Genomic DNA, 13796 nt, shown 5'->3' on the forward strand with positions numbered 1-13796 from the left:
AAATAAATAAAAAAATACCGAATATCGGAAATTCGTATTTGAATTCAAATTTCGAATATTCAAATTTCGTATTTGAAGTTCGTAATGGGTACTACAACATGTGACGAAAAATTGTCTAAGCAGGTCCACGTTTTTGTTTAGCCCCCATACCGAAGGTACCGGTATTTTTTTCGACGGACTTTTTTTTCAAGTTTCTTCCGGTGGTGGAGAATATAAAAAGTTCGGTCCGGCCGATCATAGCTAATTTTTCAATTCTTAATAATAATATTACTATGCAGTTTTAACCCCACATACCTTGTAACCCTAGAAAAATTAGTAATTTATTTATTCAGACAAGGTATAATATTTAGTACTTTAAAAATATAGAACTTTTGTGGGAGATGTACGGTAGAAGTGTACAGATATATTTTATTCTTACACTTTGGAGTGCGATATAAAAGGGAATTACGTGAAGCGGAAATGCCGAAAATGTCGATAGTATGATGGACGAAGTTTCAATTAAATTAAATGCTCTCTTCGTTTTTTATAAGATTTATATTAATTTTTTAAATTTTCCACATAATACTTGAAAAGTAAATATCAGGAAAAGTGGTTCCCGATGTGTAATCTTCAAACTAGACTTAGATTTGATTATTTTTTTTTTTTTTTTTAATAAGGCAGCAGAAACGTAATCAGGGTGGGTGCCGTGGAGAACCTGACCCCCTTCGAAGTGGTTATTATACTCTCAGGTGGGGCGCATATATTATTTGATACGGCCACATCGTCCCATTACAATAGGGCCCTTTAGACCCAGGGCCCTTTGGACCAAATTTGTTTTAGGACATTTGGAGTCGATGTTGGGGTGACCGTCTGCCTGGCAGGTATGCACTATACCTCTCGAAGGAGCATCCGATTTCAATCAGACTAGGTATTTCTGGTACCTCTTCCAAAAGAGATCACAATTTTGAATAATTATATCCATAAATCTAAAAGTGGAAAATGTTTATACGTTTGATCGTTTGTTTGTAATTTATAGATAGATAATTTAATTTATAGATAGATAAATAAATATATTATTGCATCGCCTGAAATTAACATAGAATACACAAATTTTTGAAATTCCACTTGGATACTGCATCAGAATCTGAGGTACCTCCAAAAAAATTTGGAATGTGTAACGGTATTTAGTAAAAAAATAAATTTACCAAATTATATTGAAACGGTTCAGATTTAGATATAGCTCCCATATATATATCGACCCTTATTATTTGATGCAACAACAGCACTATGTACTCTTCATTTCAAAAATAAAATTGGAACGGGTAATGGAATTTAGTATAAAAATTGATAAATTATATTGAAATCGGTTCAGATTTGGATATAGCTTCCATATACATGTTGGCCCGATTTTATGTATTTGATGGACCAAATCCGGGAAGTATGTAGGTTCATTATATTCTGCACTTATTTTGATGCCACGGTCGAGTAGTACGAGCGGAGAGCGACCATCGGCTGTTATGGTATCTCACATTATCACCATGACCGGCGATTGAGTTCTGCTGGCCAATCGAAGATGCACATTTTCAGCTGACCTCTTTGGCAAGTAAACACGATCTTTTGTTTGTTTATAAACTGAGGGAGAATGAATGTTTTCTCAACGTAGAAAACAAAATTCGTTAGTTAACCACTTTCGGCCAAGTGAAGCAACTCTTTAGCTCTTTTAAGTCTATTTATACCCTACACCATAAGGTGGTCAGGGTATTATGTCTTTGTGCATTTGTTTGCAACAGGCAAAAGGAAACGAGATAGACCCATAGTTCCTTTTGATGATCTGCCTAAAATCACATTCTGAGTCGATTTATGCAAGTCCGTCCGTCTGTCCGTCTGTCCGTCTATCCATGTATTTTTGTAAACAAAGTACAGTTCGCATTTATTGGCCTATCCAGATGAAATTTTGCACAAATCATTTGTTTGGCCCAAGGACGAACCCTATTGAAATTGGAGATAATCGGTAAAAATTTAAATATAGCTCCCATATATATCTTCGTCCGATTTGCCTTTATTGTGTACCAAACGTGTGTCATCAGTCCGAATAGTATGGAATTGGACCTAAAAATAAGTATGCCAAATTTGATCGAAACCGGTTCCGATATAGCTATAGCTCCCATATATATTGTTCATCCGATTTGTTATTTTTGTCCTTCGCAGCCGTAATATGCACTCTGTAACAACAATATTTGGGGAAATATATCAAATACAGCTCAGAAATACATTTGCCAAATTTTATCGAGATGGGTTCAGATTTGGATATAGCTCCCATATATAACTTCGTCCGATTTACCGTTTATTGTGCACCAAACGTCTAATATTTGCCCAAATTCGAATTTGGCACTTACGACCGAATTGAGTCTAGAAGCTAGTACGTCAAATTTGGTGAGAATATAGCTTCAGATATAGCTATAGCTCCCATATATACTGTTCATCCGATTTGTCATATTTGTTACCCACAGCAGTGCATATCCGTAACAACGATATTCAGGGAAATATATCAAATACAGCTCAGAAATATCTTTGCCAAATTTTATCGAGATCGGTTCCGATTTGGATATAGCTCCCATATATATTTTTATCCGATTTCTAATTAATTGTGCACCAAATGGGCAATACAAGTCCGAATTTAAAAGATATAAATACTTCGGCATATTTAGTCCTTTGAACTTTAAATTATAATTATAATCATAGCGTTTATGATTGATCTCTCCCATAAAATCTTTTAATTGTTAAAGATCTACTAAATTAGCAAATTGGTGTAGGGCCCGCCCGACTTAAGACTTTCTTTACTGGTTTCTTTCTGTCGCGGAGTAAGTTCTTGCACTTTTAGGAATTTCAATGGCTTTATCCCGAGCTTATTATTCAATATTTGCCGAATGGAATATTGCTATATGTTCTTCTCACGAGGCATTTTTCAGCCACTGCGATTCGGGTTTCGATCAAGTCGCTTCTTTACTTTTCAATCCATTTTTGCTGATGTTGCTCTTTTCTTCCGTCCACTTCCTTGACGTCGGGCTACACTACCAGTATCACGGTAATAAGCAATGGTGCGAGACACAAAAGATTTATGCTCATTTAAATACTGGAGTGCTCTAACGATAGCCACTTGTTATTTTACAGCCAAATATAAAGAAATCACACTATCACGCTTGAATTCCATTACAAATAACTTTTTTTCTGCAATATTCTCTCCAAAATGCTTTTGTACGCTTGAAAACAATATAATGAGCTGTCACTGAAAAATAATTTTAATTAGAAATTACAGCAGTCTGAAGTTGGTTGCAGTTTTTTCATCTCACCCTGTACGTAGTTAATACGGACCTAAATGGCTGAACCGATTTCGATCAAATTTGGCATACTTATTTTCAGGTCCAATCTGATCGTACGTGCAAAATTCCATACTATTCGGACTGATATTACACGTTTGGTGCACAGTAAAAAGCAAATCGGACGAAGATATATATGGGAGCTATATCTAAATTTTGACCGATTATCTCCAATTTCAATAGGGTTCGTCCTTGGGCCAAACAAATGTAGGTTGGAAAATTTCATCTCAATCGGATAATAAATGCGACCTGTATTTTGTTCACTAGAATGCATGGACAGACGGACTGACATGCATGAATCAACTCAGAAAGTGATTCTATGCAGATCATCAAAGATACTATGGGTCTATCTCGTTTCCTTTTGCCTGTTACAAACAAATGCACAAAGACATAATACTCTGACCGCCTTGTGTTGTAGGGTATAAAAAAACATTGCATGGCTGCTCAACGCATCGATATTGTGTGTGTGAGTTATGACCTGTATTATTTTACACACTAATTGCGGCTGAAAAATTGATAATTTTGGAATATTTATTTTTAATTTTTAGATTTTGACAGTGCTTCACCTGCACGCAAAACTATTTTGTACACCAGCAGTGATCCAAAATTAGTACCACAATTTATAGTACGCATTTCCCAACACACTTCCAAATCTCAACCTCAGATACCCACAGAGAGCTGAATCCCAAATTTTAGAATTGTATCTGTATCGCTTCACTCAAAACCATATTTAGTATCATTTAGTACTTTACGTACAATTATATTACACACATCCATTGTGAAAGCCAATACATAATTGAACCAAATTTAGTAATTTTCGAACATATTTCAAAACCCATTTATTTATTACAAACATATTACCAACAGGGACCGCAATAAAAAATTTCAGCTTCAACCGTTCACCCTAAACCAAACTGTTCCAAATTTAGTACCATTTAGTACAGCTCGCACACTTAGTACACATTTCCAAAATCACCTTTTTATATCACACACTAATTTGTAAACCTTGATTCTCAAGTTTTTAGCTCAATCCGTTACTTAATAGCAAATGGTACAATTTTAGAGCTCTAGTATCATTTTAGAACTTTTCGTAGCCTTAAGATTCAAATTTTCAAAAACCCTTTGATTCATCTATCCTCCGCTCCGTCTGTGATTCTCATTTCTAATTTCAGAATTCTAACTTATTCCGTTTGTCCAATGACCTTGTCACAGGTGACCTTAAAACCAGAAACCTTCTGATATATATAGGGGATTCTTTAAATTTCTCAAAATATATTCAAATAATTTATTTGAAAAACAAACTGCAATCAATTATCAGCTAACATAAAGTCAATTTCTTTCTCTCGGAGTTGTGTTCGTGCAATTGCCAATTTTTTGTTCATAAGATAACCATAAAAAAATTCTATGGCAATTGAAAATAGTAGCAGCATCAAAAAGTCATCCAATCCAATAGTAACAACAATAACAGGCTAAGATGAAAGTTAAATGCACTCTCAATATAAGATGTATCGTTTGCGAGTGAGAGAGGAAAGAATTGAACCTAAAATACAAATAGAACATCAATAGCCCTAAAGTTTTTGCAAAAAAAAAAAAAAAAAAAACGGAACACTTGGTGTTTTTCGTACATATATACCTACATATATACGACGTACATACAATATAACGAAAGTTATCAAATGTTGGTTTAAACAACTGTAAAGCAACTGGTACGAAGAATTTACACTTACATACGTGCATATTCAAGGAGTAAAGTCGAATATGTAATCTCCTACATATTCATATGGTGGTCTGCATAGCCTATTTGTAGACCATCAAAGTATTAATTTTGGTTTCCTAACAAATGCCAATTTGGTTTCCTAACAAATTCATCTCAGGTTTCTGGTTAAGAGAGTTATATTTAGTTTCGGCAGTTATAATAGATAAAATTATTGAAAATTGTGACCCTGTGAGTGAGATATCAGAGGGCGTTAGCAGATATATATCATGCCACAACAGATTTTCTGTTAGCCAACGTGTTTGTATGTGTGAAATTTGAAGAGAGTTAAATGCTTATTCCGCTTTGTTCTGTTCTTCAAAATCTTGAACACTTTGTGGGGGAGGTACCAGAAGAAATGGTCCAATTTCTATCATTTTTACTAACAGTTCTTGTGTACAGGGTGAGATAAAAAAACTGCAACAAAGTTAAACGCCATAGTTTTTACATTTTTAAATTTTATTGAATAAAAGAAAAAACTGTGGGAAATAGCATCAAATTTTAGAATAAGTTTAGATTTGTTCAAATTTGTCGCCTTTGTCACGAATTATGGCCTTCAAACTGCCAATGAAACCGTCACACGTTGCCCGAATGTTGCTCTCCGGTATTTCGGCCCATTCCCAGCGAAGCGCTTGTTGAGGTGCTTGACACTTTGGTAATTTCTAGTACCAATCTTGCTTTCCAAAATACTCCAGACACAATAGTCCAACGGATTGGTATCCGGATATTTTGGAAGCCGTTGTGCGCTGGAAATGAAGCGAGGAACCTAATTTTGTAACCATTCATAGGGGGCGCGTGCTGAGCCCTGTTGGAATGTCCAAGATAATATTTGGTATTTACTCTGATGCCACGGTCGATTATTATGAGCGGAGAGCGACAACGGCCCACACCATCACCATGGCTGGCGCTTGAGTTCTGGTAGAACCGAAGGTGCACATTTTCAGCTGACCTCTTTGGCAAGTAAACACGATCATTTTGTTTGTTTACAAACTGCTGGACAAAAAATGTTTTCTCATAGGAGAAATCCAAATTTGGCAGTTCACCACCTTCGGCCAAGCGAAGCAACTCTTTAGCTCTTTTGAGTCTATTTTCTTTCTATTGTGGTGTAAGTTCTTGCACTTTTTGGAATTTCAATGGCTATACCCCGAGCTCATTTTTCAATATTTGCCGAATGAAATATTGCGATATGTTCAGATCACGAGCCATTTTTCGGCCACTGCGAAGCGGGTTTAGATCAAGTCGCTTCTTTACATTTCGAACCATTTCTGCTGATGTTGCTGTTTTCTTCCTTCCACTTCCTTAACACCGGGCTACGCTTCCAGTATCACGGTAACAAGCGATGGTACGAGACACAAAAGATTATTTCACACTTAAATGCTGGAGTGCTCTAACGATAGCCACTTGTGGTTTTCCAGCCAAATATAAAGAAATCACACTATGACGCTTGAATTCCATCACGAATAACTTTTTTTCTGGAAAATTCTCACCACAATGCTTTTGTACGCTTGTAAACAATATAATGAGCAATGAGCTGGAATAATTTTAACAGCTGTCGGACTAGTGGCTAATAAATGACAGCAGTCTGAATTTGGTTGCAGTTCTTTCATCTTACCCTGTATAGTATTGTTGGGCGTTTGGGCAGTGGACATGTGCTTACATTGATTTCGAGTGTACTGCCGTTAGGTAATGTAGTCGCTATCGGTGGTAACTAAGGCACGTTATACCCTTCTCTTAAAACTAGAAAGCTTTCTTCCTGACAAAATCTGAAATTAGTGTGTGGAGTGCATTTTACTGAACGTTGCTTTAAACGGAGCATGATGTCCATATGGGGAGATAAGGACGAAGAGGATATACCATTCAAGGTACGTTTTGATGGTGGTGGTTTTTGATGGACCTTCCTCCCATCTATAAGAGACCATTCTGATTGTCTTATTCACAATTAAAGCAGATTAAATAATTATTCTATAGATCAAGACTTTTCTGCGATGCCACGTAAAAAATATAAATGTGCCTTTTGTTATTTAAAATTTATTTCCCAAATAAAGTTCATCCTTCGAAGAAAATATTCCCCATTACCATAAACTAATAAAAATGAGAAGAAATTATATTTCCGTTTCCGCTCCTGTTAAAACGTAGTTGAGGGCAAAAAAGCCGACATACCATACGACCACCATGCCTTCATACATACATCCTTGTAAATGTAAATCCTTAATTATGACAATATTTTGCATATTAGTAAGACAAGTTTTACTGACACGTACAACGACTTGCATTCTCATACATTTTCCAAGAGCACTTCTTGAAGAACTTTTTTGGTTTTTGTTTTTTATTCGTGTCTCTCTTTTCCTCTCTGAATTGCTGTGTTTGCGAGCAATAGCGAGATGGGGTTTTTTCGGATGTTTATCACCACCCCATTTATTTCCTGCTTCAAAACTATAAGGGTGGCGGGAGGGGCTGGGAAGATGGGTGGCACAAACACAGCAACACGCAGATGAATAATTTGATGAAGAAATTTTCACGAAATGTGTAAATTATATAAAACTGCAGGGAAATTATGCAAAGAAGTGCAAAAACAATCTCCGAAAACTTTTTTATGGCGTACATTCGAAGCTGACGTGTGTCACACTTTAGTTCGCTTTTTTCCACACACACACTCACACACTTCCAATGGCATTCGACTGAGTATGACTTGCTGCAATGTAATGTAATTTGCTCATTGGGAATATTAATAATATAATTATGTAATAGTTGTAATGCAAAGACGTATTTATGCATGCGCTTTCTCCCAGCTAGTTAACAAATCGACAATATTGGCAACGGGAAAATTTAGATTGGAAAACCTTCTTTTACTTGTGTTATCAAGTTGGGGGTGTTTTTTTGTAGCTCCTATTATAAATTTCCCACAAATAAATTTCTTTTTGGGAATTATTTATACTGGATAATAATTTTTACTTTTTAATATTCTAAGAATTCGAGAATTTATTTTCGTTGAATCTGAAAGAAATTCGAATACAAGTGTTTGAGAAACTGGAATAAAATGTTACTTGCTATTCCAAGAATTCTAAGCAATGAAGGAGGAAATTGTTTTTAAATTATTCCAGGGATAATACTTCCGCCAAGAATTTTAACACCTTTTGTACTTACATAGCAGACTATTTGGTAGGTACTTTCCCTGACAAAACCTGAAATAAGTGATCCGCTGTTATAAACGGATCATGACGTCCATATGGGAAGAAAACGACGAAAAGGAAATACCATATACGTTTTGATATAAAAGGTAAAGAAAATACGTTTTGATATACAGGGTGAGATGAAAAAACTGTTAAAATTATTTCAGTGACAGCAAAAGCATTTTGGTGAGCATTTTCCAGAAAACAAATTATTCGTGATGGAATTCAAGCGTGATAGTGTGATTTCTTTATATTTGGCTGGAAAACCACAAGTGGCTATCGTTAGAGCACTCCAGCATTTAAATGTGAATAAATCTTTTGTTTCTCGTACCATCGCTCATTACCGTGATACTGGTAGCGACGTCAAGGAAGTGGACGGAAGAAAACAGCAACATCAGCAGAAATGATTCGAAAAGTAAAGAAGCGACTTGATCGAAACCCGCGTCGCAGTTGCCGAAAATGGATCGTGAGCTGAATATATCGCATTGAAATTCCAAAAAGAGCAAGAACTTACACTGCAACGGAATGAAAATTGGCTCAAAAGAGCTAAAGAGTTGCTTCGTTTGGCCGAAAGTGGTGAACTGCCGAATTTGGTTTCCTCCGATGAGAAAACATTCGTTGCCCATCAGTTTGTAAGCAAACAAAATGATGGTGTTTACTTGGCAAAGAGGTCAGCTGAAAATGTGCACCTTCAGTTGGCCACCAAAACTCAAGCGCCGGTCATGGTGATGGCGTGGGCCGCCATAACAGCCGATGGGCGCTCTACTCTCGTATTAATCGACCATGGCATCAAAGTAAATGCCGAATATTATCGCGAAATTATTCTGGAGGGTGTATTAATGCCTTGGGCACGCAAATATTTTGGCCGCAGACCTTGGACATTCCAACAGAATTCAGTACCATCGCACTCAGTACGCGCCACCCAATAATGGTTACGAAATGAGGTTCCTCGCTTCATTTCCAGCGCACAATGGGTACCAAAATCTCCGGATACCAATCCGTTGGACTGGAGTTGTCTGGAGTATTTTGGAAAGCAAAGTTGGCACTAAAAACTACCAAAGTGTCGATCACCTCAAGCAAGCCCTTCGCCGGGAATGGGCCAAAATACCGCAGAGCAACATTCGGGTAGCGTGTGATGGTTTCATTGGCCATTTTGAAGGCCATATTTCGTGCCAATTCGAACAAATCTAAACTTATTCTAAAAGTTGATGCTATTTCCGACATTTTAAACATATGGCTTTTGACTTTGTTGCAGTTTTTATACCTTCCACCATTCTATGGAGGGTATTCCGTTTGTAACTCCTCGAATTACTCATGTCAGACCCAGCAAAGTATTTATATTCTTGATCAGCGTAAATAAAAATTCGAAGTCGATTTAGCGATTTCCGTCTGTCTGTCTGACTGTCGGTATGTCTGTTGTGATCACGCTATATTTCGAACGAATTGAGATAGAAGGCTACAATTGTGCACACATGTTTATTTTCTAGGTTGGTTAAGTTCGTAAATAGGTCATGTAGGTCTACGTTTTCATATAGCTCCCATATAACGGTACCTCTCGATATTTGGTATTTTGATGATTTTAGCGTCATTATTCACCAGAATTGTTTAAAATTTGGTATTTGAAGTTCGTGATGGATACTACAGCCTATGACAGAAAATTGTCTGTGCTGGCCCAGGTCTTCGTATAGCTCCAATATAACGACACCTCCCTATATACGGTACTAGCTGAACCCGGTGCGCTTCGCTACCCCTTTTGATTTTATATGCATTCAAAATTTTATTTTCGAATATATGTTGGTTTAAAAAAAACAAATTTAAAAATTAAAAACAAATTATTGCACTACTTTAATGCGTAAATAACCAAAACCATTAGAAAAGCAGTAACATGACATACATACACGAAGGGTTTGTCCTTCGAATTTATTTATTTCATAGCAAATACCAAGCGTGCAGTAAACTGCAATCTTTTGAAGTTGAGTGGCATTTCTATTGCAATTAGTGAATTCGAGATAGCAACATACTTCATCATAATAAGCGTATTTCAAATCAATTGTTGTGTTGTTTTTTAGTAGCCTAAGGCGTTGTGGGTCAATGGTTCTTATTAAAATCATATCCCAATCTGATCCGGTTTAAATATAATTTAAAAAAAATTAATTTTACACCAAATTCCGCCACACCTTTCATATTTCATTGAAATTGGTGCGTCAAATATGTGAAATCGGCCGATAATATATATATGGGAGCTACATCCAAATCTTAACTAATTTCCAATTAATTTGTCACATTTATAATTGTAACCAAATTCCGCCACACATTTTGAATTTCATTGGTATCGGTCATATATATCATGTTTTGTGCATAAAATGTATGAAATCGGCCGAAATATATATGTTAGCTATATCAAAACCTCAACTGATTTCAATATATTTTGGCAATTTTTTCTGGTGCCAGATTTTGTCTCTCTCGCTTTGGGTGCATCAAATATGTGAAATCGGCTGAGTATATATATGGGAGCTATAATACAAATCTGAACCGATTTTAATATAATTTGACTAATTTATTTTCTAATCAAAATCCCGTTACGTATTCCAAATTTCTTTGGAATCGAACATACATATCGTGTATGGTGCATAAAATACATGAAATCGGTCGAAAATATATATGAGAGCTATATCCAAATCTGAACCGATTTTAATATAATTTGACAAATGTATATTTGTTTCAATTTCCGCTACACATTCCAAATTTCATTGAAATTTGAGATACATAGAGTGTTTGGTGCATCAAATACATGAAATCGGTCGAAAATATATATGGAAGCTATATCCAAATCTGAACCGATTTCAATTTAATTTGACAAATTCATTTTGGCTCCCAATTCCGTTACTTATTTTAAATTTCATTACAATTGGAAATACATATCGTGTTTGGTCCACCAAATACATGAAATCGGCCGAAAATGTATATGGGAGCTATATCCAAATCTGAACCGATTTCAATATAATTTGGGAAATCATTTTTTTAGATAAAATCTATCTCACGTTTCAAATTTCATTGAAATTGGGGATACATAGCGTGTTTGGTGCATCAAATGCTTGAAATCGGCCGAAGATATATATGGGAGCTATAACCAAATCTGCACCGATTTCAATATAATTTGACAAATTTATTTTCGGATTAAATTCCGTCACACATTCCAAATTTCATTGGAATCGAACATTCATATTGTGTTTGAGGCATCAAATGAACGAAATCGGTCGATATATATGGGAGCTATATCCAAATCTGAACCGATTACAATATAATTTGGCAAACTTATTTTTGTTCCAAATGCCGTTAGGTATTCCAAACTTGGAGACTGTATCTTCAACCAATCAATAGATATGTGCATATAAAATCTAAATTTTTGGGAGGTACCTCCGATTCTGATGCTATATCTCCAGTTCCAAGTGGAAATTCAAAAATTTATATAGCCTATGTTACTTTCAGGCGATGTTGCAGTATATATGGAAATTTTCAGGAAAATCTATTCAGCGGTTTTCGAGTCCATAAATTACAAACAAACAAACATACAAACATTTTCCTCTTTTATAGATATAGATTTTGATGATGCTACATTATTCACCGTTTACAATATGGTAATGGCTTATAACAAACAATGCCGTCGTATAGGCCCCAATATAACGGCTGTATTCGGTATTTTTAAAATTTTAACAGAATTTTTATCGGATTTTTTTTTTTTGAAAATTTCGAAATTCGTTCCAAATAGTGGAGAGTATTCAAAGTTCGGCCTGGCCTTGTTTTTCTTATATTATTTAAACAAAAAAAAAAAGACCATAATCAAACAAGAAACACAGAAGGTACATGAGTCCAATATTCTATACAGTACCTTTCTATTCCTGTAAGACTAATACCAACTTCACACTAAACACCAACCTACTACTAATTAATATTTTATCACAAATATTTCGATACAGTTCCATGTTGAATGATATGAGCCGGACAAAATAATTCCTTGTGACAAAGTCTTAAATATTTAGGTGCTCAATAACCCCATATGTGCAGGTGATGTGTTGAAAAATCGGCGGGGCATGTGATTTCTTATTTTTGGTCTTCTATATCGCTTCGGTGTCGAAATACAGTTACATTTTTACAAAAATTAAAAATATTAAAAAAATCTATTAAAACCAATACAAAAATATACAAGAAATGTGTATATATTTTAATAATAAAAGAAAATGTTTATTCATTTAGAGCCACTAAAGGCCCAGTTCAATAATAACGCAAATTCATAATTTTTACTATTTTTTTTTGAATTGTACCCGTGATATGCTTCCACCCAATCAAGGAATATTACAACGCCCGCTTTATATATTGAAATTTATTCTGATATTTGCTATAGTTGTATTTCAATAAATTTTGCTCACTCTAACTTGACTTCAATGAGCAAATAAAAGAATTATGAATATTTTAACACGATATTATTCCAAGAATGGGATAACAAAAATGTCTTGTAAATTAAAAAAAAAATGTGCCAAGGTTAGTCAATGTTAAGTATTGACCTACAAATAATTCGCAGAATTTTAAGTTGTTCACGATTAATGATTGTAAAATGTTTCTTTTCCCCATATCACGAGCAATTACTTTACACAGGCAGCACACATGCTAGTTTTACAAAAAGCGTGTCAGATTATTTTAGTATTTTTAAAAATAATAAAAACCAATGTGTAGTGATTTTTTTTAACACTTAACACACTGAGCTCAGATAATATAAATTTTGATAAAACATACAAATCATTTTATTCTTAAAATAGAAGTCTCAAACTACAACAACCGCAAAATTATAATGTGATTCGGTTAATGATCAACCAGATGATGCTTTGCATTTGGGTCCCAAAAATTGTAGATGTAAACCGCAGTTTACATAAGAGTGACCGCAAGCTAGTTTTGCTGGTACAAGAAACAAAGCCACCAACTCTAATAGATTTATGATAGGGATCATTGCCCTCTCTATATTTATTATAAGATTTTTCTTTGAGGTTGCAAGAAATTGGAATTTTAGGCAAAGTATTGCTCAAAGTGTGTCACAGCTTAAAAAAATCACATTTGAGAAAATGAGTTATCAATTAAAATTGAAACTAGTTAAAAAGTATCAGTCGGACTTGCCGACAGATGAAACTGAAAATGGTAGGCGCTGCCGTGAGATGATATTTAACATTTTTTCTAAGATGCAAGGGCTTGAAGTGAATGACATGTGGTTTCAAGAAGACTGTGCCACTTATAGGGGTGCGAGTTCGGAAACATTTTCTTACACGTTCGGGACCGGTTAAGTAGTGCGATTTGTGAGTCTATATTAAAGCTCATTTTAAATAGACGACTCCCTTTCAATTGGCACATTGGAATACAACAATGAAGCATTTCTTCGTGAGATGCCGCCCGAAATGGTCGAAATTGGTATTTGTAGTTCACAATTGGTTCTAGCTCCGGTGGCAAAACATTGTATGTACGTTTTTGTTT

Source organism: Musca domestica, unplaced genomic scaffold (genome assembly GCF_030504385.1).
Source record: "Musca domestica strain aabys unplaced genomic scaffold, Musca_domestica.polishedcontigs.V.1.1 6, whole genome shotgun sequence".
NCBI classification, from domain to species: Eukaryota; Metazoa; Arthropoda; class Insecta; order Diptera; family Muscidae; genus Musca; species Musca domestica.